The following is a 26,946-nucleotide window of genomic DNA, read 5'->3' as shown; positions in this document are numbered from 1 at the left end:
TTTGGGTAAACCCAGAAATGGCCTTTACTTGAAGAGGTATTATGCTTAAAAGAATGGGTATGGAAATTTTTAGTTAGGATAGTTTTTTCTTTCTAGCTGGTGTGTTTTAGTTTAAACAGTGTGCTTAGCTTAGAGAGTGTTTTTCGTCATTATTCCTGCTTATCTTGGTTTTACTCTTGATATTGCAGATGTCGGTGCCTCTCCAAACATACATTGGTTTCGCTGATGGTGCTTGTCGTAATACACGGAACATCTCTTCCGCAGCTTGGGTTATCTATTTGCCCTCTGAAGAGTTAGTATCTATGCATGGGGTAAGCCTCGGTCAAACAACGAACAACATTGTCGAGTATAGTGCAGTGATTGAGTTATTATCTGAATCTATTTCATTTGGGATTCGGAGTTTGATAGTGAGGTTAGATTCTGAACTCGTTGTATTATAGCTTAATAGAGTGTATGCCATTAGAAATCCAGTGTTATTAAGATTATTTTTGAGAGTGCGTCTCTTGGAACGTGAATTTGATTATATTAAATATCAGCATATTCCAAGGTCTTTAAATACATTAGCAGATGCAATTGCTTCTCGAATGTTAAATAGACATTTGCAATAATCATACATGTAAATTTAAAACCATTCCTTAACATGATTTACAAGATAAGTCGGTAATAGTGATATATATATAGGAGTGTGTCAAAAATACATCGTCCTCAATCATAGGTTGAAAAACACCTTATGATCGGCAAAAATGATAAGGACAAAAAACAAAAATGTCACATGTGCCCACAATAGGCGATCATCCTATCACTGGTGATGATCTCTGTAAGAAACCACTGCACGGGCCACCTTACAAAGGAACCTCCTAAAAGGTCCCGGGACCCCAATCACATAGCACTGAAGTCGACGAGGAATGTCGTCTATAGTGGTCTCAGGAATATCTCCTGTCAAGCACTCAAGATGACCCTCCAACTCGGCCAAAACCTCTGCTGATTCGTCCTGTGGGGCTGGCGCGGGTGCAACTGGTTGCCTCCTCTCGTAAGGCCGGAGAGCGGCTGGTCGCTGTGGACCCACATCTGCATTTGAAATTTTTACTATCAGTTTTGAGATGATGAAAAAATAACAAAAAAAATTAAAATAGAAAAATGTTGAAAAGGATTTTACCTGACTCGTCCCACTGCTCTACTGGTGGAAGAACCATGTCTAGGTCACCACGAAAATTTATCCCAGCATAAGGGAAGTCTTGAATGGAAAAGACCTGGTTTTCCAGGCATTGGAAATACTCAGGTTTGAACCGAGCAACCTCTGTCCTCTCGTCCGGGTGACGGGCCATGACTGCGACCCATCGCATCAGTTTGGGATCTCGAGGAAGCCCAGCTCCAACAGTAAAGTGTTGTGGGATCAGCATAGGAACCCTCTCCAAGCCAAAACTCATGACCAAAGCCCCATAACCAAAGGTCTTTAGTCGTCCGTTCTTGGCCCTGGTCAGTTGGCCTTTCACATTGGCCAACACAGCATCGCACCAGTTGAAGATGGTGCCTCGGAAGCAATCAACTGCCATACGCATCTGGGATCCGGTGGCAATATGTAATGCGGCAGCTCTGCAAAGTCTGGTGACAGTGAATGCAATCACCATGAGCTCAAGACGGGATATCGTCTTTATGTCTATCCCTTTGTCTCTAGCCTGGCTATTGCAGTACTCTAGCCGGAGGCTATCAACAGACTGGCCACCTGGCCTAGTCCCATGCAGAGTCAAGTCTTCACCTCTCTTAGGCAAACCAGTCAATAAATATATGTCCACCAGCTCGATTTCGAGCTGGTGGCCGCCGATGAAAAAACGTTGGTCCTGTATGCTCCATCTGTCAACCAGCCACTGTAAGAAATCCACCTGAGCCCTCATGCCAGGAATGGCCCAGAATTTATACAAGCTGCACGCCCTAAAAGCATCAAGTGAAGGCTGATGATTCCATGAGGCAGCATCCACGTCCTCATGCTCTCGTTCATGCCAATCTAGCATGATGTACTCTTTGCATCAAGTACAAAGACAAATTAAAATGCTAGAAAATATTTTGTGTGGTCCATTTTTTAGAATTTTTGGGTTAAAAACCCTTGCGGCGGGGACCGCACCCTCCAGGTTAGACATAGTGTGTGGGACCGCACTTTGTCTACACGGAAGGTGCGGACCCCGAGCTTTTCCCAATGGAGAAAAAGTCGGGGTCCGCAGGCCCGCAATGGTAAACCTGCGGGCCCCCGCGCGCGGGTTTTGCGCCTAAAAACCCTCCCAAAAATGAAATAAAGGACTAAAACAAAAAATTAAACAGTTAAAAATGAAGAGTGGGATGATGTGGATTACCTGGAGAAGATGGCGTCTGATTCCGACAGTTGGATTTTCCGCAATCTTCACAGGAAGTTTTCTAAGCAAAAGCACTATTTTCTCACCCAAACTCAAACGATAAAAATGAATTGACAAAGGCCCTTTTTATAAGTTTTTTGAGTAAATAAATTGCAAATTTGTTTATGTTTCAATTTGAAAAGGTATTTTGCGACATTTTTATCCATTTCAAACAGGTATGAGTAATGTTTGTGTTTTTGTGCAGAATAAAGGATTATTCAGGTGAAATCTATCATTTTCGACGAAAAAACATGTAGAGTCATCTTTAAGCTCTTTTCTGACTCCTAAAACATGAAAAGATTGCCGAGTGTTTCTTTTAAACTCGTTAAAACGGAATTAAAAGATGGTCCACTTACAACTCTTTTCCGACCGTAAAAAACATGAAAAGATTGCCGGATTTTTGTCGTTTCAAATTCGATATCGGTCATAAAACGACGTGTCATTGATCGCTTTTTTACTTTTTCGGGTCAAAGGCACTAATAACGAAAAGTACTCCTTGGTCGTAAAAGATCAAGCGGTTCTCTCAAGTATTATTTTATACTTTTTCGGGCTTGGGAGACACAAATTTACGAAAAAGGTCAACCCTGGAGTCTTCTTAAGTTTTTTCAAACTCTCTAAAATTGAAAAACGTCGAGTTTATCCTATACTGGACTCGTTAAAATTTCACAGTAAAGGACCTGTTCAATTACAAACAGGAACGAACCACTCCTTCTTAGGGTTCGAATTTAAACTAAGTTGGACTCATCTGAAGGATGAGCTTATAATCAAGCAAATGTTATCCTCCTCAAGCTTGTCAAAAATAAAGAGGTACTTGCCACAAAATGGTGGGGGAAAAGAGAGAAAAATGAGTCTGTTTGTCATACTTTGTAACCACTCTTGAACACAACACTTTCATTCACCTGGGTTGGGAAATCTTTTGCCTAACAGTTGATCAAACCACATTGAAAGTCTTCAGCTGGTTTCTGGGTATTAACTTCGGGTCAATTGTCACCAAGCCATCTGTCGTGTCATTATGTGTTCAAGAGGTCATCGCCAATAAGCCATTCATCTGCAAAATATCTGTCATCCATCTTGACCATCCCTGAGTTAGTCCTTGCAACTAAATTTCTTCAACTTGATCTATGATTTCTGTTGGCATTATGAGATAAGTGTTGTCCTTGATGGCAAACCACACTGATGACAAATTATAAGGTCAGCAGCAACGAATTGATGATCAGACTATAAGAAGAAGAGAAAGTTCATACACGCAGGTTTATTAATCCCAAGTCGCGTATACAAGCAGGTTCACTATATACCAAGTCGCGTATACGCAGGTTCGCTATATACCAAGTCGCGTGTACACGCAGGTTGGCTTCAGTAAAAGCGCGTGTATGTGGAAAACTTATCTTTGGTCCACGGCGGTTATTCCTTGGAAGTTGTGCCTATGATTTTGGACCTTGGTGTCTCGACGGACGTGTTGATCCCTAGTTTTGAAGATGATGGTATTGGATTTCTATGGTTTTGGCTCTTGGTATTGAACAAGGCCTAAGGCTATATAAGGAGAAGGAAATCATTAGGCAAGTGTATCTGAAATGTCTTGAATATCTGAAGAAGTATGAGATCCAGTATGCAGGTTATGGGTTGATGATGCATTGCTTGATTTGAGCTAAGGAGGGATCTCACCGGCTGATTGAGAACAAGATCTAAGGAGAGATCGGGATCAAATGGTTTGAAATGAACTATCTTTATGATGCTTATTCTAGATCTACATACTGACGCATGTATTGTTCTATAAGTGTTATGAGTATGACTGATGTCTGGTACAGCTGCAAGTTATGAGAAATTATTTTTAGATCTGTACGCGGGTTGTCTTTGGCAAAAGCGCGTATACACGCGGGTTTGATTCATCGAAGTAGCGTATACATTGTAAAGCTTGATATTTGAAGTTGCAGATGGGTCTGATGGTTATTACAGAGTTCTGTGTCTGCTCTGTGTTCTGGTAACGGTGTTGTTAACAGGGTTTCAGTGATTCAGAGTTTGATGATTGTTTTGAGCTTCAATGATAGTTATGGGTCCAGTATGAAAATTGGATGAAAAGTGGCCTTTCAGATTATGTGTTGTGCTTCAGTGTATCCAATCTGAAAATTGATGAAACATGGTACCTGGAGGAGAGAAGATTGTAGGCAAGCACCTACGTACTAGTATCTAAGCTAGTACAAAAGCTAAGGGAGATCTTTGGAGCATTGTAGCAGGTAGCAGCCTGTGTACTAGTAAATGGATCGGCTAGTACAAGAGCAAAGGGGGTTGTAGCTCCCATACTGGTATAAGACTGCACCAATACAAATATTGTAAAAGGATTTTCTTATGAAGAAGAAGATTGAGATGACTTGCAGCAGGTGGTTTTCACCCACATTGGGTTTCCACCTTATATCTTTGTGTTCATGTGTGTGGCTTTTGTGTGATGATCTGTTCTGTTATACTGCACCTGTTTACTGTTAATATGGTTAATAATGTTCTGATGCATTTACTGAAGATAAGCTAACTGAATCATAAGATTTCTGGATATATGCTAGTTGCTTTAGACACAGCAGCGTGTACACGCGGGTTCACTTAACTGAAGTAGCGTATATGTTTTTGAGTGTTGAAAAAGTTTTAATGATCTGATAATACTGATTCACCCCCCCCTCTCAGTATTATTTCCAACAATTGGTATCAGAGCAGGTACTTTGGTAGAAGCTTGATCGCTTGAAGGAGATCCGTGGAACAATGGGAAAGAAGCTTAAGAAGAAGAAGACATCTCAGAAGGACTATGACAGTGGGAGAGTCGATTGGGGATTAGGTATAAGAAGTTCTTCAGATTCAGAATCAGATTCAGAATCATTATCAGGTATGAATGTGTTATCCTCTGATGTTCCTGCTATATTTCCTTGTGAAAGTGATGGAAGTGATAGTGAAACTACTGAACATGCTTTTATGGGTGAGCAAGAAAAGTATCAAATAGAGGCAGTATTTAGAAGGCTTGCAGACAAAGTTAAAGATCAACAAGATCTATTGAACAAAAGGGAATGTGCTTTCAAAGAAGAAGTTACCAAACTAAAGGCCCAACTAGAAGAAGGAAACAAGGTAAGAAAGCTTCTCAAGGACAAGGAAGACCAATGTCAAAAATTGCAGCATGAAGTGACATCATTAAGAAAAGAAGTCAACGAAAGAAGCACAACCATCAAGAAACTCAAAGATAGATCCAGCTACTATGCAAATCTTGAAGCTACAATCCTCGCACTAAAAGGAGATCTTGAAGAATCAAAGAAGCAGAATACAGATCTACTCCAAGCTATTGCAATACAAGAAAACGAAGCCACCAGCTTAAAATCTCAACTAGAATGTGCCTTCCGAGTTCGTCAAATGCAGCAGGATCTGAATGAAGAACAAGAAAAGGAGATTCTCAAACTAAGGGAACAAATGGAAGAAGGAAGGAAAGATGAAGAAGATTTGAAAAAGCAATCTCTTGAAAAGGAAGAACAGCTTCAGGTTGAGGTAAATATCTTGAAAGGTAAACTAGAAGAAAAGGATAAGCTTTTACGATTTCAAGATAGTTCTAAAGTCTTGGATGATATTCTTAGTAGTCAAAGGTCTCCTGCTATCAAGACTGGTCTTGGTTTTCATGAATCTGTTGAAGGTGAATCTAGTTCACAAGGTGAGGCAAGGAACTCTAAAGAGAAATCTAAAATGATCAACAAGGAGATGAAAGGTCAACCCCATCAACAATCAAGGAAAGAGACTCCTCAAAGAAAATCTTTTACTCCTCCTATGAATAATGTTGAATGTTATGTATGTCATAATCTTGGACATGTTGCAGCTAGATGTAGAAGAAGAAGGGTTAAATACCATCATGCAGAAAGATCATCACACTCAAGGTACTTTAATGGATATTGCTTTGCTTGCAATATGTTTGGTCACAAAGCTGCTGATTGCTACAGGAGGAATATGAAACATGTTAGATGTTATGCATGTAACAAGCTTGGACATATAGCAAAGGAATGCAGGAACAAAGGATGGACATCACACCAAAAGAAGAAAACCTCATCACACTTGAAGATATGGAGGAAGAAGGAAGTACAGTCAGCACAATGTACTGAGACACAGCACAGCACAGACATATCAGACTCAGGGGGAGCTGAAAGTGTAAAACATCAGTGTCCTAAATCTCATACGCAAGTTCCTTAAAGGGAAGTCGCGTATATACGCGAGTTAGACACTGCAAAGTCGCGTATATGTCAGTCTGAGGAAAAGCAGTGGGGACAGGCTCAGAAAAGGGATCTGATATGATTCAGTCCATTTTTTGCTCTATTGGTTAATAGTTACAGTCTGCTGAGGATGTGTAAAAATGTTTTGATACTTGTAAGATGTCTAGAAGTGTTTTGATCCTAACTTGAGGATGATGATGTTTGATGCTTATTGCTGATATATGCATGATCAGATCTAACAGATGGCACTGGTTGAGGGGGAGCATATGCCTTTAGTAATTCATTGTTGGCATTATGGTTAATAATCCTTGGTGATGATTCTTATATGGCTAAATGATATATCTTGCTATGATGTGGTTGTGAGTTGTCTATGATAAACTCTCATATGATTCCTGAAGTTACATAAAAGAAGTTCAGATCAGATTTATGGTTGATTCTTTGATGATGCATATATGGTGATTACATGGTGATCTTCATAAGGACAAGGAGAAGTACAAAGCTTGAATACACATCTTCCTCACTTGATGATGAGTCACTTATATACTGCTGTTGTCATATGCATAAAGATCATACAGTTATGATGCAGGCACTCATGTGGATAAGGATTGTTGCTGATGATGATATCAAGAAGCTTTGTCAAAAGAGTTTGAGCTCAAGATACATAGTGCTGATACATGGATGACTCCTCAAAGTCACTTTCTTGGAGACATGATGATGAGTTCGTGTCTATATGATGATAGGTTTATACTTACATATTATTGATGTAGATGTTCCCAAGTAATGATACTTGGATCATGTAGATCTTGACGTTGATGAAATGGCTATGGTGGTTTCACATGTAATGTGAATGATTTCATGATGATGTTTAAAAGGAGGAGTTGACATCTATGTTCAGACATACCTTGCTGCAGGACATTTACAGGTTGTTGATATGAAAATGGTTGTACACGAGTTTCATAAGGCCTATCCGCATATATACGCTTGTTTATATGGATGCAGACGCATATATTGATTTTTGAAGGAAATCAGCAGGGACAGATGTTGGTTGCAGAAAGTCTGATATGGGTCTGACAGAGATCATCTGGCACAGGTTCAGGGGGAGCAGATAATCTTCCAATGATGCAGTGTTGGCATTTGGTTCTGGTTCACATTTTTTGTTGGTTTCAGGTGGAACAAAGGCGAAAGGAGAACAGAAGGATCTCTTGGTTGCTGATCTGAATTGTGATTATCAGATGCTGCTGGTGACTTTCATAAGTCTTGGTCTAGTTCTTTCGTCTCTATATCATATATCTCTTTTGTGGTATCTCTTTCATGGTGTCAAGGTCATGTAACGACCTATTTTGGTTTCCCCACTATGCCTGGGATGATTGATGCAATATGATTGGTTGTCATATGTAAACTTTTGATGTATCCCCACTTGGTTGGGTGGATGAGTCAATTTTTGTATATCCTCACTTAGTTAAGAGATGGATGTATGTATGAGTCTTTGGTGATAGGAAGGTCTTTTATGATGTATAGAGTCATGTTCTTCTTGAAGAACATCTTTTGCAGATCTTGCCTACGGTCAGGAAGAGAATGAACAGCACACTTCAGCAGTACAGAGACTTGGCATGTACTCAGGGGGAGCATCGATAGATTGGTACACTTTGGCATATACAAAGGGGGAGATCATTCAGAGATTTTAACAGATACTCAGGGGGAGTATGGACAGTGAAATGTTCAGCAAAAGGAGAGAACATCTTGGTCCACCCTTTGCCCTTGATGTCAAAGGGGGAGAATGATTTGGTGTTGTTGCCATCAAGTCCAAAGGGGGAGATTGTTGGCATTATGATGCATGTGTTGTACTTGATGGCAACCCTCTCATAGAAGAATATCTCACTTATGTATAACTGGATGAATCTTCAGAAGAGATATCAGATGTGACTGATGGAGGACAGCTCAAAGGAATCAGATGATAGTTCTAAGTGTGACAAGTTAGCTTTGCCATCAAGTCCAAAGGGGGAGATTGTTGGCATTATGAGATAAGTGTTGTCCTTGATGGCAAACCACACTGATGACAAATCATAAGGTCAGCAGCAACGAATTGATGATCAGACTATAAGAAGAAGAGAAAGTTCATACACGCAGGTTTATTAAGCCCAAGTCGTGTATACAAGCAGGTTCACTATATACCAAGTCGCGTATACGCAGGTTCGCTATATACCAAGTCACGTGTACACGCAGGTTGGCTTCAGTAAAAGCGCGTGTATGTGGAAAACTTATCTTTGGTCCACGGCGGTTATTCCTTGGAAGTTGTGCCTATGATTTTGGACCTTGGTGTCTCAACGGACGTGTTGATCCCTAGTTTTGAAGATGATGGTATTGGATTTCTATGGTTTTGGCTCTTGGTATTGAACAAGGCCTAAGGCTATATAAGGAGAAGGAAATCATTAGGCAAGTGTATCTGAAATGTCTTGAATATCTGAAGAAGTATGAGATCCAGTATGCAGGTTATGGGTTGATGATGCATTGCTTGATTTGAGCTAAGGAGGGATCTCACCGGCTGATTGAGAACAAGATCTAAGGAGAGATCGGGATCAAATGGTTTGAAATGAACTATCTTTATGATGCTTATTCTAGATCTACATACTGACGCATGTATTGTTCTATAAGTGTTATGAGTATGACTGATGTCTGGTACAGCTGCAAGTTATGAGAAATTATTTTTAGATCTGTACGCGGGTTGTCTTTGGAAAAAGCGCGTATACACGTGGGTTTGATTCATCGAAGTAGCGTATACATTGTAAAGCTTGATATTTGAAGTTGCAGATGGGTCTGATGGTTATTACAGAGTTCTGTGTCTGCTCTGTGTTCTGGTAACGGTGTTGTTAACAGGGTTTCAGTGATTCAGAGTTTGATGATTGTTTTGAGCTTCAATGATAGTTATGGGTCCAGTATGAAAATTGGATGAAAAGTGGCCTTTCAGATTATGTGTTGTGCTTCAGTGTATCCAGTCTGAAAATTGATGAAACGTGGTACCTGGAGGAGAGAAGATTGTAGGCAAGCACCTACGTACTAGTATCTAAGTTAGTACAAAAGCTAAGGGAGATCTTTGGAGCATTGTAGCAGGTAGCAGCCTGTGTACTAGTAAATGGATCGGCTATTACAAGAGCAAAGGGGGTTGTAGCTCCCGTACTGGTATAAGACTGCACCAGTACAAATATTGTAAAAGGATTTTCTTATGAAGAAGAAGATTGAGATGACTTGCAGCAGGTGGTTTTCACCCACATTGGGTTTCCACCTTATATCTTTGTGTTCATGTGTGTGGCTTTTGTGTGATGATCTGTTCTGTTATACTGCACCTGTTTACTGTTAATATGGTTAATAATGTTCTGATGCATTTACTGAAGATAAGCTAACTGAATCATAAGATTTCTGGATATACGCTAGTTGCTTTAGACACAGCAGCGTGTACACGCGGGTTCACTTAACTGAAGTAGCGTATATGTTTTTGAGTGTTGAAAAAGTTTTAATGATCTGATAATACTGATTCACCCCCCCCTCTCAGTATTATTTCCAACAATTTCGTGTTGTGGGCTTGCCTACGACAGATCGCTTTCTATCGACATCAGCTCATTATCTAGAAAGATGATCTAGGAATCGTCAATACCTTGAGATCTGCATGCCTCAACGGCAGGTTTCTCGCCTTTGACGACAGTTTACATCATTGACTTTCGATCAAAGGATTCCGTGATATGTTCGACATCAACACATTTATTCACATCTCATGGATTGTACTGGGTACTTTGAGAGCCATTGACATCACTGATGGTTTCTCTCACACTTGTTAACAGTTTACATCATTGACTGGTAATAAAGTGGTTTCTACCATGTTCGACATCAACACATTTATTCGCATGGATAGAATCGTACTGTTTCAGGAAGTAGAAATGAAGACCCTGGATCTAGTTTCTACAATCCAGGCTGCGAGGAATTTTGTATTCATTATATAATGGACTATTCATAAACAGATGGTTGCGTCCATACTGTGTCCACATGAGTCTTTACTTGTGATGTTTTACAAGATCATTCCTGTATCAGAGCAGTAGTTAGTTTTCTAGTCAGTTTTGATCTGAGTATGGGAATGCCTACCTCAGCGATGATATGATCTCATATATATATCTTGCATTGAATGTTTTTACAGGTTCCAACCGGGCTCTCCACAAGATGATCCTCGAAATGATAAAGTACTTCACTCTTCCTAAATGATAAGAAATCCTCATCTACTACAGACTTCGCACTTTAGGGGGCAATCTGTTACACAAAAATATCGTCACCATGATTATTTGCAGTCAGTATGGGTCTATCATCACTTGTACTGTCCTCCTAAGCAAGTCTCAGACCTCAGCTCTTCAAATAAAGCTTTGGAAATGAGAGAAAGACATTAAAAATCAATATAACTCTGGTTCCACACTTTCTCTCATGGTCACCTGCGGTCCCACACCTTCTGTGTACAAAAACTGCAGACCTGCCCGCTCTGTCCCTAACGGTGTAGGTGCGGACCCCTGTGAAATTCAAAAGGCGCAAGTTTTATCTTAAAAAACTCACTTTGGGTTAATTCTAGAGGTTTCTAGAAGTAATTTTGACGTGGATTGTTCGCTCTGAGGTGGTTCATGCATCCCAAAAGAGAAGGAGCTAATCTCTTGATGAGAGGAGCTATCCCTTTGAAGGAGGGCTTTATCCCTTTGAAGGAGGACCTAGTAACCTCCCTCCATTGCACTATAAATATAGGCATTGGGCTGGTTGCTAGGGAGGTTAGAAGTTGAACATTTTTGAGGGTAAATGCTGGTGAAATCAAGACTTCCTAGTTGAGCTTAAGAGGAGAGATCACACATCTTTTTGGCTTCATTGGGGAGTGAGTGAAACTTGTCAAAGTAGAGGAGACTTCTTGCTGGACCCTGGGAGGAGCTTGTACAACGTCAAGGAAAAGGTTGTAAATTTCTTCTTCTCTTGAATTAATACAATCAAACTCATTTTTCTCAACAAGTATCTCATGTTATTTGTTTCATGGACTTCTTGACTTTCATGTTAAATATGTTTTATACAATTGGATTTTCAGGTGCTATTTAATTTGTTTGCCTTGTTTGTGTTTGCAGATTTGCGAAAAAGAGCTCATTTGGATCGAAGGAGCGAGGGCATCCACAAGCTTGTGTTGGACCTAAGGTAGGCCCTAAAAACACTTGTTTTCGATAGTTTATAGAAGCATATTTAGAGAAAGATAGTGTCTGGTTGGTTTGCTTGTCATTAGGTCTTCTTTAGATTCTAGGAAGGTCTATCTTGTCCGCAAGATCGACTTATTCCGTGTGAAAATAAGCAAAGTGACCACCTTGCCTCTAGGAATTAGGTGGAGCAATGAAGACAAACAAGTGAGTGTCATAGCTAGGAAAAACTTCTTCGTTTCAAAAGAGAAGCCTATAGAAAATAATAATTGAGTGAGAAGAGAAAGTTTACCTTACCCTTGGGATGAGGTAACTTACGATATCATCAAGTATAGATCTTGTGAAGGAATATTAAGTGTGGTATATGCATACCACTTCAGGCTGCTCCATGCGCTAAGATTCAAGGTAAAATTATCTCTTCCTCAAATACTTAGTGTCCCCCATTTCCTCCTAAGGTCAATCATGGAGATGAGTGAGAAGGTGAGGGAAGGAAAGCACCAACACTTAGCTCACCATGGCCTCATCAAGTTAATAGTGGTAGATGTTGTGAACCACTTGAGGATCCCTATCTTATGGAACAAATTTGTGGACATGGATAGGGAGAATTTCATAGAAAACCAAGCCATCACACTAGTAGAGGCACCGGCCTCTAGTAGTGGAGGTAAAGAAGGAAAAATAGAGGAAGAATAAGGAGAAAAAATAGAGGATGAAGAGGCAACAAGAACAAAAGAGGAAGATAGAAAACAAAGGAAAAAGAGGCAGTAGAGATAGAGGAAGGAGAAGCAAAGATGAAAGGAGAAGAGGGGGAGAAGAAAGTAGAAGAAAGAGTAAGCCCTGAGGAAAATTCTCAACCCCAAGGAGAAAAACAACAACCACATCAAACAAGTCTATTTCCAAGAGATGTTGAATAGGAATTAGCTACAACATTAACTAAATTGGGCATTCCTGTCAAGGCCAAGAGAGAGAAATCAAGACAAGGTCCCATGTATTTCAAAACCAGGAAGAGAACTAGAATTAGACAAGGGAAACCACAAACTCTTACAAGGGTTCCTATAATTATTGATGAGTCACCAAGTAAAAAGGAAGAAATAAGACCTAGTGAAGGAAAGATTGAGGAGGTAACTCTCCTAAAACCAAAACCAAGTCACTTATAACACCCGTGAGTAGGCCTATCACTAGGTCAATGACCTTCAAGAAGTTAAGGACTCAATATTCCTTTTAGAAAGAAGAAAAATGGAAGCTACAGGAGGATCAGGGTTTACTACAGGAGAGACAAGGTTTTCTCCAGGAGGGTCAGACTCTATTATAGGAATAACAAGGGAAGCTACATGAGCAAAAGAAAGAGCTAAAAAAGGAAGCCACCACTCAAAATTCAGTTGGAAAAGACCTACAAGAGCTCCAAGAGCCTGGTCCAAAACCTAGATTGGGGTCCTACTAAAAATTTATTGAAGGAGGAAGGATTATCCTTGAAAAATTTGCAATCCCACTCCTCTATGAGATGGAGATAGAGAGAGGCAGAACCCACAAGTGGATGCAAATTGCTAAATATAAGAATGTGGAAGATGTGGGCCTCATGGAAGAGAAGGTCATTGTAATGGGAAAAGAGTTAGGTGATTTGAGACTGAGGAAGTCCATCATGAAGGAGTCGCTACATGCATAAAACACAAGGTTGAGAGAGAGGTTGCAGGAGAAAGAAACACAACTTGCCACCATGGAAAGTCTCTCTACAAAAGCCCTACAATGAAAGAAGCAATCCAAGCCTTATGCTCTCTTCCCCAAAGAACAACGACTGAAGTTCCAAATCAAAACTATAACATAATATGGATCTCTTCCTTCTTAGCACCTCAAGTAGTTTATTGAGTTTTGCAACCAAAATAACATGGAAGACAATGCAAAATTAGTTGAATTTTATATGCACATTCTCACTTTGACAAATATCAATTTTTGGTATCCCAATTGAAGATTGGGGGACATGCAGTTGATGGCTTTAACATACGATATGAATCATGAGGAGATAAGAGTTGAGGAGGTGAAAAAGACAATGGAAAAGGAGGAGAAGGATGTTGGACAATTGGAATTGTATGCATGGGCAGTGGCCTAGTGAAGGCATCTGCAATTGTGTGGGCATTGATGTCAACAATCATGCTGGAGTGTGTTGGGCAGTTGGCAGTGCCTAATTGATTGGTAGGAGTGTTGGCATTGATGTTAACCAGACAAGCTCAGATTCTTGTTGCAGCAGATGCTGGTAGTGATAGCTCAAGAGGAATCTCTTGGTAGCTATAGGTTTCATGTAGAAAATAATCATAGTAGAAGACTTATTGAAAAGCCATAAAGTGATTATTACAGTGATGGCCCAATATGGAGGTCCATGGGAGATGCATGCCTCATGCTAAGGACACATTGTGGATGTGATTCCTAGCTGTCTAGAGAGTTCAAGAGAAGAAGATTGGTAGTGAGGTTGGATCCATATTTTGAGGTATCAGATGGGCTAAATGGATAATTAGACACCTTCCATTGGAAGGTTCTCTAGACGAGCTTTCCAACAATATGCAGAAGTCCAGAAATGGACTTGTGGGTCAAAATTTATGACCTACTAAAGTTTAGGGTGTTAAAACCTTAAGCAGGGAAGAATCTTGTATATCACAGGTCCTGGTAATCAGAGGTCCCGACGAATCACAATCAGTGATCCTTGGTGAATGGAATCAATGCAACAAACAAAAAAAATTCGAGACTCGAGCCTCTAGTGTTAAATTGTCGAGAGATCTGAAAGAGAAACTATAGAGGAATTCATCGCAAAATCAAGGTGGGCGAGGTAGTTTCTCTCTCCTCTAAGGAAGACATGTGGTGGCATCCACTAAGGACACATGGTAGCTAGTGATGGGCTCTGATGAGGACACAACACCGTGTCCGATAGGCTTTGATAAGAACACATGGCAGTAGGTGGTGAGCTCCGATGAGCACACATGGTAGGATCTGATTGGTTCTGATAAGGCCAAGTGGTAGCTGACATCATCATGATGTGGTAGTATGAAAGGACACATGGCAGGTGTATTCAACTATTTTTGGGTGGCTGAATGGGCCACATCTAGGTGACACGTGTCACCACTCAGGAAGTGCCACATGGCAGTGATGACATCACATTAGTAATCGACGATTAGAGGTTTGTAATGGTTGGATCATGTGCCATAATGAAATTTCACTAGGATGCAGTAAAACAAGTGGTCGTGAAGGCTTAAGGGAACCAATGTCCAAGGCTTAGTAGAAGGTGTCTATTGCCTGTCAAAAATTGACGATCAGGGGTTTGTGATGGTTGGTACTTTGGCCACATTTTGAAATCGCCAATTAAAGGGCTCTGACATGGGGGCTAGCATGAGGTCGTGAAGTTTTAAGGAACCAAGGGCTAGGGTTGAATAGAGGGGCCTATCGGAAATTGACGATCGATGATTTTTGATGCATAAAACATTGTCACAAAGTGGAAATTTCTGATATGGGGGTTCTATGTGGTAAGCGCATGGTCTAGAGGAAAGATAATAAACCAAGGGACCATCACTTTATAAAGGGAAAAGGGCTCCCAAACAGAAGTCTATAGGCCTTAGCACCTTAAGGCTAAGAATTGGGTCACATCCTTTGGTCCTGTGGTGAGAAATGCACGGCAAGGGCTAAACAATAGGGAGCTAGGAAATTTTAAATTGATGATCGATGGTTTGTTGTTACTGGCACAATGGAAAAAATGAAAAATGTTGATAAATACAGCTCCGATATGTGTTGGCGCTTGGTCTTGAGGCTAATAAGAAACCAAAGGCACAAAGCTTTATCACAAGGATAAAGGCCTCTGACATGAGTCTGAAAGACTTAGTGTCTTAAGGCTAAGCCCCCAGTCATAGCACCTGGTCATATGGTTGAGATATATCACGAAGCTAAAGTAGAAGGTGCTTGAATATCAGAGATCGGTAATCGGCAATTTTAAACATTGTGCTACTTTGGTGCTATGATGAAAAACTTTGATATCTACTTATAGAGGTGTATTGATGGCATATGGGTTGACAGCTGCAGGATTGAATGAGTGCAATGGAGTTGGTATCAAGAATGTATGGAGACTGTTAGAGATTGCTGGGATAAGGGCAAGGACCATGATCTTAGGGAAAGAGTATTGGGTTATCCACGAGGTGAGTGAAGTGACTGTCATGGATCAACAAGAAACTCTGAGACAAGGCAACAATGGAAGCAGTCATTAACGCAACTATCATGAATTGGGCCCAAATCCTCTCAGATAATTTAGCAAAAACAATTATCGAGTATAGAAGGAGAAGAAGCATTGCTTCGAGGGTTTACCCTCCATTTTTTATGAGCGCCTATGTTATGGACGCTATTTGTTTTAGTTCAAATTTCCCCATCATGGGATGGAAATGGACTATTCAGAATCCACTTCCCATTCACTTCTACCACAAGGTCATGTGGAAATCCAATTTTCAACCACATTTTTTCAAGATTTTCCATGGAGTTATGCTCCTTATTTATAAGCGGTTGTATAATCGAGGCGCCCCCAGATTTTCCCAAGAAGCTGAATTTGACATCCTCCCAGTGGCCAGATGGTTCGGGGAGGAGACATTTACATATATCAGAGTTTTTGGTAGCATCACCTCCTCCCATATTATGTTCTAGATAAATTGATGGCTAGGGAAATGGCCTACCAGACAGCTACTGAGGGAGGAATGAGCCATACATTGAAAGAGTAAAAGAAGGCCATTTGGCTTGCATTCCCTGTACAGTGCAGAGAATTTGCACTACATGACATGGGACATGCGCTCAAAGAAGCAGAGAACATGCTATCTCTGCAATTACCCAAACTCCCTGGACAGCAGTATGACCCGTTTGGAACAGTCAAGAATTTCACCACCATGGTGAAAATAAAAGTATTCACCAATGAGGAGGATGCTTTTGATGGTATATTTTTGCAAAAAAACACCTTTTCAGAGGTGAAACATATGGCCCAACTACTTTTTTACCATGAAGATCTGGAAAAGTTTTACAGTTACAGAGAAAGAAGGCTCGCAACAATCCCATTGGACCAATTGTTACTTGAACCAATAAGGGAGCATACTATAGAAGTTGACTCCAAAGAAAACTCCAAATTTGATTCTGGAGCAGAGTCTCAAGAAAAAACTATTGGAGAATCGCAACATTAATCACAGAACAGCAAAAGCAGGAGCATCAAGGGTATGGCCAAATCTACACAGAAGATAGCTGAACAAGCTTCAGCCAGTAAGCAAGTTGAAATCCCTACTACCTCTGCCCAACCAATAAAACCCATGGTAATTGATTTAGAGGAAGAGTGGGATAATTTTAATAAAAGTCTTAATATAGAGGAATAGGTGCCAGAGCTACAAACGCTACAACACAATACAGCTCTGGATTATTACAGTGGAAGAAACTGCAAATGAACCAGAAGTGGAGCATACCCCTGTCACTCCCACCTCTGAGATAATTCTTAAAATTGAAGAAATACCCCCTCTAGATGTATTCTATAGTCCACAGCATAAGGCCATGGTGAAAAGGCAAATAAAGAAAATAAAATTGGACTCTATAGCTGCTACTACCCCCGAAAACGAACTAATGGATGTTCTATGGAAGGACTCGCCAGTTGATCCATCCGCCAACTTAACTAGGCTCTCGTAGTTTACAGGCGATTATGCTAAAACGACCATAGATAAAGCAACAAAAGTCCAAACATTTCTTAGAGATAAGGAAAACAAAATAATGTCGCTCAAGCAACAGTTACAACAAGTTAAATCTAACTAGTAGGCAGGGATACAATTGGCCAAGCTTCAACAGGAATTTGAAAATATGCAAATAGAACATCAAATCAGCATAGTCGAGAAGGAAGCATAGGTAGAGGTGATAAATGATCTTCATAAAGATAATCCAAAACTTGAACAATTTATCACCGAAGCACTCACACTTAATTCCCAGTTGACACATCAGAAAGAATTACTTTGCCAGAAGATTTCACACTGGAAATCTTATTGTGAAACAAGTGATAAACTGAAAAGTCAAGTCCTAGAAATGTGACTTGAATATGATGAGATCTTTAAAAAGGTCTCTGATGACATTTCCTGGAAAAATACAGAGGAGGGGAGAAAAGCCAACCTGCCCAAACTAGAATAATCACATAAGGAAATTATGTTTGCAAGCTGGGATTCTCAGCTAAAAGAAGCAGAAAAGGGAACAATGGACGTGGCAGCAGCAGCAAACATTATCATAGAAAATATAAATGAGAATTTTCATGGTGCCAATCTAGTAGCAGAGTCTATTCCAGGGTTCCTTCCAGATGCAAAACAGCTCAATCAACAATGCAAATAGGCAGTGGAAGACAAAGAAGAAGTGATAAGGCAGACAACCAGGCTAGACTGGGAGGCATATTGGCAACATTTGGTCAAGCCTCACAACCAATGGATGACCCTACGATGCCTAACCACCTCTACCAAGAAAATGGCGCTAGCACTAACCGATGTTGTATTCAGTGGATAGTTGAAAGTTGAAGTCGGACAACCTACACAGCTGAAGCCTATGGTGGATATCTATGACCTGAAGGATCGAATGGAGCATAGTTAGTCACCATGTTTGCTTTAATTTTGACTTTATTTTTTCATAAATTGAGGCAGGTCGCTTAAACCTACTCAACTATTTTTGTAATAATATATTTTTAGCATTATATTTTTAGTATTTAAACCCCTCTCATGCATTTAGAGAGGGGTCCAAAAATTTTATCAGAAACATTCTTCAGAACATACACTTATGCCCCTTTCAGGAAGTTTTGATGGAATTAATGGAACAGGATTTATTTTCTACTTGATTTAACATCTTCAAGTGAAATTGCACTTATGTACTCTTAGACGATGTTGGGTGACTTGAAAGTAGATCAATATTTCTAAAGCATATGAGTAAGACGTATTATTAATGGTACTTTTATCTCTTAATTCTTTTTACTTATAGGTCAAGCAATAACTTATCTTCAAGTTGTTTATGTATGAAAATTTGAATTGTTGATTGCCATTATTGCACTTTTGTATGATGATGATCTATAGTTTATGCTGAGTACATGAATGATTTTTATGTGATATATCTCTCACAATCGTTTCGGCTAACTTTTTATACGAAACAATTATTATTAAATGGATTCACTTCTCATCGCAATTGAGTAATCTTTATTATCAATTGCTTTTAGACATTATTGTAGATCGCATATATTACGTTACTCCCGGGATAGTTATATTTAGATAATGTTTTATATTAGAATAAACTGCACATGATTGTTGGTCACATCATCCCCAGTCGGAGCCACTACACCAAATAGAAAAGGAGCTGCCAACCAAGGTTCGGACTGGGTGGTTATCTCCCATTGTTGAGGAAACGATTTTCGAGCCTTCAACATTTTTGGCGCTAGAAGGAGGGCCTGACTGTGAATGGCAAGTAAATCTAAATCTACATGCCATTCTAGGAGAAAAACTCCCTCACCATCTGTTATCACTCAGGTTGTTCCCTTTGACTCCTAAGGGAATACGACCGAGGTAACCACAGACCAATCTTTGGATCACAGGTCCTAGCCTACCTGCAATCAGAGAGGGCTCTCTCTTTAGGATTTAGCTTTGTTCTGATAAAGTTTAGGCTAGTTATTACAAACTGAATTTTGTTTAAAGTTTTGGTTGAATGATGCCTTCTAGCAGCTGAGATGAGATCTTCAAAAGTTTTAGTCCATTGGGCAATGGAGTCTGTGATCATGTGTTGTTTGAGGTATTGAGTAAGATTTATGAAACTGCAGGGCCATATAGATATATCATGAAACAAACTTAAAATTGTGAATATGAAATATGTCCAGCCAGTGAAAGGCAACTAAGAATCTTTCAATAGGCTGGTGATGTGGGGAAAGGAAATATCACTCAGGAGCAGACTTGAATTCCTGAACAGTATTTACTGTGAGAGATTTAGTATGAAGGTGAGCAACTAAGAATTACACATTCATAAATAATACTGAAGAAAACATTCATAACAGCATAGATTGAGTTTAGGGTGTTTCATGAACAAATCCTGAACTATTCTTTTTCTGCGCTATTAAACCTGTGAAATATAGAGTATGAGTGGATTATGAAAGAACGAAATACACAACAAGATGATTCAGAGAACTTATTGTGACACGAAATAGCGTAGGAATCCTGTAGCAGCAAGAAAACACACCATAACACCTCAAAACAACTCAGAACTTCAGAAATTCCATTAGCTTCCTGTATTAAAATCTGAAATTACAGCATAGCTTCTCCAGAAGAAAAATCAACAACCCCAGCAAGTTCATGCGTGGGGATATATATACAATCGTTTTTACAAAATATCTTAACGCTGAGTCATTTGCTCAATAACTGCGTTTACCAACTTTCAAAAATAGCAGATACAGAAGTTATTGCTATTTTAAATATATAATGAATGCCTTTTCAGCTTTGTCAGAAATTCTTTGACTTTTGGAGGCCACTGGGTCGGTGGGTACTTTGTATTGATTTTGAGTGATACGCTCTTTATTGCTCTGTCGAGGTGCGACTATCTCAGCCCCGTCATCTGCATCTGTAGTCCAACTGGATTGCTGAGTTGGCCTTTTCCTTAATCTCTCTCCCAGTCAAAACAAATATGTATTAACTTTCTGAAATTGCTGACTTTCTGATAAAAATACCAAAATATGGTGAATAATTTGTTTTCTACAGCAGTGTTTGTATCATGCCTGTCCACCATTCCTGAGTAGGCAATTGGTGCCTTAAGATTATGCCTAGAGTCTCATCTGCCTCAGTATATTTGTAGTAGTTTGGAGGCACTTCAAAAAGATGTTTGATCTCATGTGCAATGAAGAATAAATTCTCTATTTTGTCATAGAGAGTCCCCCCAGATGGAAGCCCTGTTTCCTCTGGTGTACTTACTGCTGCAGTGATTTGATTTGTGGCATATGTGTCTACCCTCTTGGCATAATTTTCATGAGATAGTAACCTTCCTGTACTGGTTACTAAGCTAGGAAGGCCTCTGTTATGCAATGCTGTAATCTTCTCAATGAATCTGTTCACTTCTGTCTGCATCTCCTGACACCTTCTGTCCAATGTTTGCACATGATTTCTTAGGGTGAGCACTCTCTTCACTAGTAAAATGGTATCAGTCCTGTTAGTGATACCCATTGCTGCCAACTGAGGGCCAGTGCGGTTATTCAAAACATTGATCATCTTATTGGCGATTTCAGGCATATTGCCTAGAGATGCCCTTGCTCTTTGATTCTCTTTTTGGGCCCTGCCTATTAGATCCATATGCTCATGGATGGTTTCAATATACTGCCACTGATCTGTTATAGATTGACCAATGTTGGTCCACAGGATCTTCTTGATTTCAACTACAACTTTGTCAAGAGAGAGCTCTTTCTCTAGTTCTTTTATTTTCTTCTCAAGAGCCCTTACTTCCCTTGTTTTTTCAGCTACACTTTGCTTGGATTTGTCATATTTTTCATTAACTGTGGCCAATTTTTCTTTAGTCTCATTCAGTTCTGCCATCTGTGCTTCCAAGGCTTCCAGTTCCTTCATCATGTTCTGCATACTTAGGCTGGGTCCCTGATCTGGTGCTGTTGCTGGCGCTGATGCCGAAGGACCTGCCTCTGATGTTTGTCCTGTGGGAGGAGCTGCTGTAGTAGTAGAAAGTGGCACACCTTCAGTAGATGTAGATGTCTGTGTTGGCTGCATTGGTGCCTCACTTTGTCTTGATTTCAGTGCCACCTCTAGTGCACTCTCTGTTTCCATTAACCTTTTGTATAAACTCAGGAGTAGGGCCACTACATCCTGATCCTTTTTCTGCTCTGCCACTTCTCCAGTTTGAGGGTGAAGGCCAGCTGGCAGCTTGATGTGCTTTCTCATAGCTGCTATGTCTTCATCCCTTTTCTTCAATAAAGCTTGCACACCCTTAGGGTCCTTTGGATCATGACCCAACTCTGTAATGATCTCTTCCAAGGACTTGATTCTGTTGTCCTTGGCCTGGGATGATGCCTTCTCTAATTCCAATTGAGCTGCAGTGTTGTGTAGAGAATTTTGTAGTTGGTGTGCCAACAGGGTCTTATCAGCTAAAGTAGAATATATCATTTCCCCTGTTTGTCTATGTAGCTCAATTTGATCCAAGGGGTGAACGTCTCTGGCAAAAATTTCGAGATTAGTTCTGATGTAATCGGCAGATGTTTGAGGTTGCTGCATGGTAGGCCTGAAATGACTAAGAGTCATTTTTTGTTCCTGAATGTCATATGCAGACATTAATCTCTGCTGATTTGTTGGCGCCATTTTTAGGAGATGGTTGTAAATCTGGTGCCTGAGGGGCTCATTCCTTTTCTTTATGTCAATGAATTGTTGCTTGATGCTGGAGTCTGCCTTTGATTTCTGCCTAGAAGAGCTAACCTCTGTCCCATGTGGAACGTCCTGTCCTTGCTGCAGAGAGCTAGTTGATGTTTCAATGCTAGGAGGGGGCATATTTTCAATTGGTCTCTCTGGTACTTCCTCCTCTGAAAAAGGGTTCAACCTCTGTCTCTTGTCTCCTTGCTGGTCCATAGAGGTAGTGAGAGGAGTATCCTCTTGCCTATCCCTCTTCCTTGTCTTGTCCTCATTAACAGGTGTTTGTAATACAGAGGAGTCAATTGTTTCCTCCTGCCTTGGAGGAATTTGTTCATGTGTTTGTTGTTATGTGTGGGCAGGTTGTTTGGCTCTGATTTCCTGCTGCTCCACAATTGGAGGTGTTCCTTCTTGCTGCACTGATTTGCCTTTAGTCATGTCTGCTGGTGGATTAGTTGCTTTGGCAGGCTGTTGGGGAATGGTAGATGAAGAAGCAGCTTCTCCAAGATGTCGAGAGCCTGAAGACCGGACCTGTCCAAAAGATTCCAAGTCAACTGCTTTTTCTAAAGTTTTAATATCTTTCTCTGTTATTTCTTCTTCACTATAATCTTCCACTAATGTGCCCTTTTTCCACTCTATTTGATTAGCATATTGTTCAACCTCTGGAATGCGAATGTGGTCATATGTAGCAAGCCTATGCTTGATTCTTCTGAGGCTTATGAAGTGGTTAGGGTCATAGGGTGCCCAATAGAAGCTTGTCTTGAGCTGGAGGGCTTTTAGCATTTGATCTGCCTCATCCCAAGCTTCTTCTCTCTTGTTAAAAATGAATGGACCCAATTGATGCTTAATTTTGAGCTGTGCCTTCTTGTTTTTACTATGGAAGTGAATCATATCTGCATTGCCGAACTGTCTGAAGTACTCTAGAGCAAAGAGTCTCATGGGGACATATCTTGGAAGCCTGTATGGTGCTAACTCACAGCCATATATTCTGATCACTGTATGGTGTTGGTAAAAGTACCAATCCCCTATGCTATAGTTCTTGGACAGCTAAAGGATTTTCTGCATATCATCTGTGAGTCTAGGAGGAGGGGAACTCTGCAGCATTGACAAGGCTGGATGGATGAATAGGTCAATAAATTCACAGTAGTTGTATGGTGAAAAATGAATGTGATGACATACTGATGTCCAGAATATTACAGATCTTCTGTCTCCCTTTGCATCTAATTTCTTGAGGAAAACAGGGAAGTTGTCAGGCTGATTGTATAAAAACAGAGGATATATGTAGGATGTGTACCTGAAAACCCTCTCTCTTTCCAAATTCATGAACTGTTCATGAATTTTGTTGGCTATAAATGAGGCATAGTCATACTGGACAGCAGGGGGCTATCCTGGAGTAAAAATAGATAGAACCGCCATTGTTGTCTCATCTACAAACTCACTGGTCTTGAAGCCTAGGATGGAAGATATAATGTCTACCAGCAGTCTCCCTATGTCATTGAACCAGTCATGCAGATAAGGGGGAGGCTGTAAGGGCTGGTACTCTGGGCGCATGAATAATTGTCCAATCCTTGTAATTTGTGAGTTGGAGAGCTTGGCACCCTGCTCTAGTAAAAACTGCATGGAAAGAGGCACCAGTGGTCTTGTAGGTTTGAACTGCAGCATTTGGTTTATGGCTTCAGGAGTAATATGGAACAAGACAGAGCCTGAAGGACTCAGAACAGCTCTTTGAGTGGGGTCATAGTTTGAGCGGCACTGGTGGATCAAGTCAGGAAACTCATTGACCTGAGGGAGATAGTAAATTGGCAAATTGGATTTCCAGATTCCCAGGAGGTCTGTACCATCTCTATGCTTCTTTCTCAACTCACAAATTGTCTCTATATGGTATGTGTTGGTCCTCTCTACAGTTTCTCTCATCTGAAAATCTCTGTCAGCAAGGGCTAACCACTCCAGGTTCTTGTGTGGGGCATTTAATGGGGCAATGTTCAATGCCACTGGAGTCTCCATGGTCAACTGAATTTGGAATTATACTTGAAATTTTTCTTGGGCACAACAATGTAGAGTAGTGGATTTTGAATGAGCAGGGCAATTTGCAGAGGGGAAGAGGCAAAATTTGGGGTAAAACTGAGTCAAAATGCTCCTAGGATAAACTCAAGGAGCAAATGCTGGGATTTGAGAGTCACTTTCTCGGTGGATTTGTCTAGCAGAGGTTTGAATTTGCGAATGCGCAAACAAACTGTGAATTTGTGGTAATTTGGCACAATGTGGAAGCTCTGTGGGTGAACTTGGGATTGCAGTGAGGAAATAAGGTAGCCCTAGTGTAAATGAGGTGTAATTGCTGTTAAAGTGGGTGAAACAGGGTGAATTCTCTCGCTGTGGCGCGCCCCGCAGCACGAAAACTAAGTGAGAGGCGTGGGTTAAGCACAATGCAGTGAATGAGGGGACTTGGGTGAATTTGGGACCTCAAATGTGCATTAATTGATTCATACAGTCATGGGAATTTAGAATGCTGGAGAATCTGGCGATTTTGCGCTGTTTTTACAGTGGAAGACTGAAGAAACCAGTTTACAGGAGAAATGAGTAAATACCTGGTTGCAGCGCGAGGGGGGAAGAACTGTCCGTGCAGAATTCGGGGCGACAATAGCTTGAAGTTGAAAAATTTTGAGTTTGGCGAAAAACGACGTAGAACGCATGCAAACGATGTTGTGCCGAACTTACGCAAAATAAGAAAAAACATGTTTTTTGGGAAAAATATGGAAAAATTGGTTTTTGGCGCGTTTTCGTCGAATGACGTCAGCATGACATCATGGGTGGGGTCAGGTACGGAGTGATGACATGGCGGCCAGTGAGTGGCTCCACGTGGGTAGGTGACATGGCGGACAGCTCGGAGCAATGGTGGATGGGGCGGTGATGCGACGCTGAGGTGGCAATGACGCATGGGTGACGTAGGAAAGACGTATGGTGGAATTACCAGAGCGGTAAGCGGTTCCATCGGACCGCTTATAGTACGGGAGCGGTTTTGGCAGGAGACCTCCTGATACAATTTGGGAACGACATGTGTCCGAGCCCTGACGTCATGCTCTGACAGATTTCGGGCGCTATCGTCCGGGCATCGGAGGCGGTCCGATATTGTTGTGAACCGTCGGATGGGAGGGCCCAGATCCGACGGTCGACGGGCTGCAGACGTGATCAGGCAATACGGCGGAGCATGGGCATAAACAATTAATTTTTATGGAATGGCGCGCTCGGGCGGGACTTTGGATATCAACGAAATTTGGGTTTTGCGATGTTTATAAGCCAAATGGGTTAATTAATATTTGTTCGCAAAATGGGGTTAGGGCTGTTAAACCAAGCAGATCTTGGTTTAATCCCGAGACTTTGCTTTTGGCGCTATTTTGCCTATTGCGCTTAAATCTCTTAGCGCTCTGACCTTTGAAGCTATAAGGCTATATTGCCTAGGGAAGGGGGAATATATACTTTGGGGCTTTTTATATACAATCATGATATAATAATAGGGAAAAAGGGGAATATAGGGAGTTAAGTAATAATGTGGTTAGTAGTTACTATGGGAAGGAGATATAGATGATAGGTAGTAGACACTAAGTTGTTAGGGAACAAACTTAGTTTTGAGAGTAGATCAAAATGAAAAGATTTTTACACAAGAAATGTGGCTCTTTTATATAACAAGAATCAACAAATGAGTTTGATTTCTGTTATGAACAAAGGTGATAGTGGGATGTTAGAAAGAAGTTTGATAGGGAATGATTGGGAAATTAGATATGATTCACTTTGCTGCCACAAACATGCTGAATAGGAAGATCTGTACTGGCCACCATGTGTTTCCTTTGCTTAGGCCAGTGATATGAGAGAAATCATGCTTCTACAACCCCACTACCTACCCATCTTATTTTCTAGCATTTTTTATTTCTTCAGGGAGGGTGCACTTAGACTTGCAAACCCTCATGTGCTCTTTTCTTTTTGCTGCCCTCCTATCTAAATCTACCCTTATGTCTTCCAAGGGCCCAGATTAAGCTAGTGGGCTCCTTTCTTTCTCTATCCAGCTAGTCATCTGTCAAGCTTAAACTGTTTGAACAGGTACTCATTACCTACTCTAAAACAAGAAATTTAAAAGATGGCATGGCCCAGATTAAGTTGTTGAGCCATACATCAAGATAGCAGTGGCATTTTGATTGGCCACTTTCCTGGTCTTTCTTTGGGGTTCATTTCAATTCTTTTTTCCTTTGACCAAATCATTTTCTTGCCCTTTGATTATTCTTTTAAGGCATACCCTCTTTACAATTTTTAACTTTTTGCTTTGTTTACCAAAAAATGGAACCTTTGCTTCATCAAAGATGATCATTTTTAGCATTTCCACTGTCAATCATGAAATATGAAACCCTATTGGTATAGGAGGCTAACAGTGGCTCCACTTGGGGATGACTTTTCCAGATGAAAATTCAAGATCAGCAGGTCAGATTGCCTTCTTTTCCACCTTTCTGCATTTTAACCTTTCCTTTTGTTGAAGACGTAATATGTGAATCCTATGAAACTTGCATGCAATACTCCTTAAGCTGATCTGCTCTGAAATTACAACCCTGTTTTTGCCTTGCTTCTCTGATCATTTCTCATCTCCCAGATAGTTTCTAAGTACTTTCTCTCATTCTCTCATGCCAAAGTGAATAGTATTTATCAAAATAGTGCAGCACCTTAGTTCTTCTCAAAATCTTCTTCATTTGGAGCTCTATCTATCCGCTGA

Source organism: Pinus tabuliformis, chromosome 9 (genome assembly GCF_031772625.1).
Source record: "Pinus tabuliformis cultivar Carrire ecotype Pingquan chromosome 9, CPIR1, whole genome shotgun sequence".
NCBI classification, from domain to species: domain Eukaryota; kingdom Viridiplantae; phylum Streptophyta; class Pinopsida; order Pinales; family Pinaceae; genus Pinus; species Pinus tabuliformis.
This window is presented reverse-complemented; position numbering follows the sequence as displayed.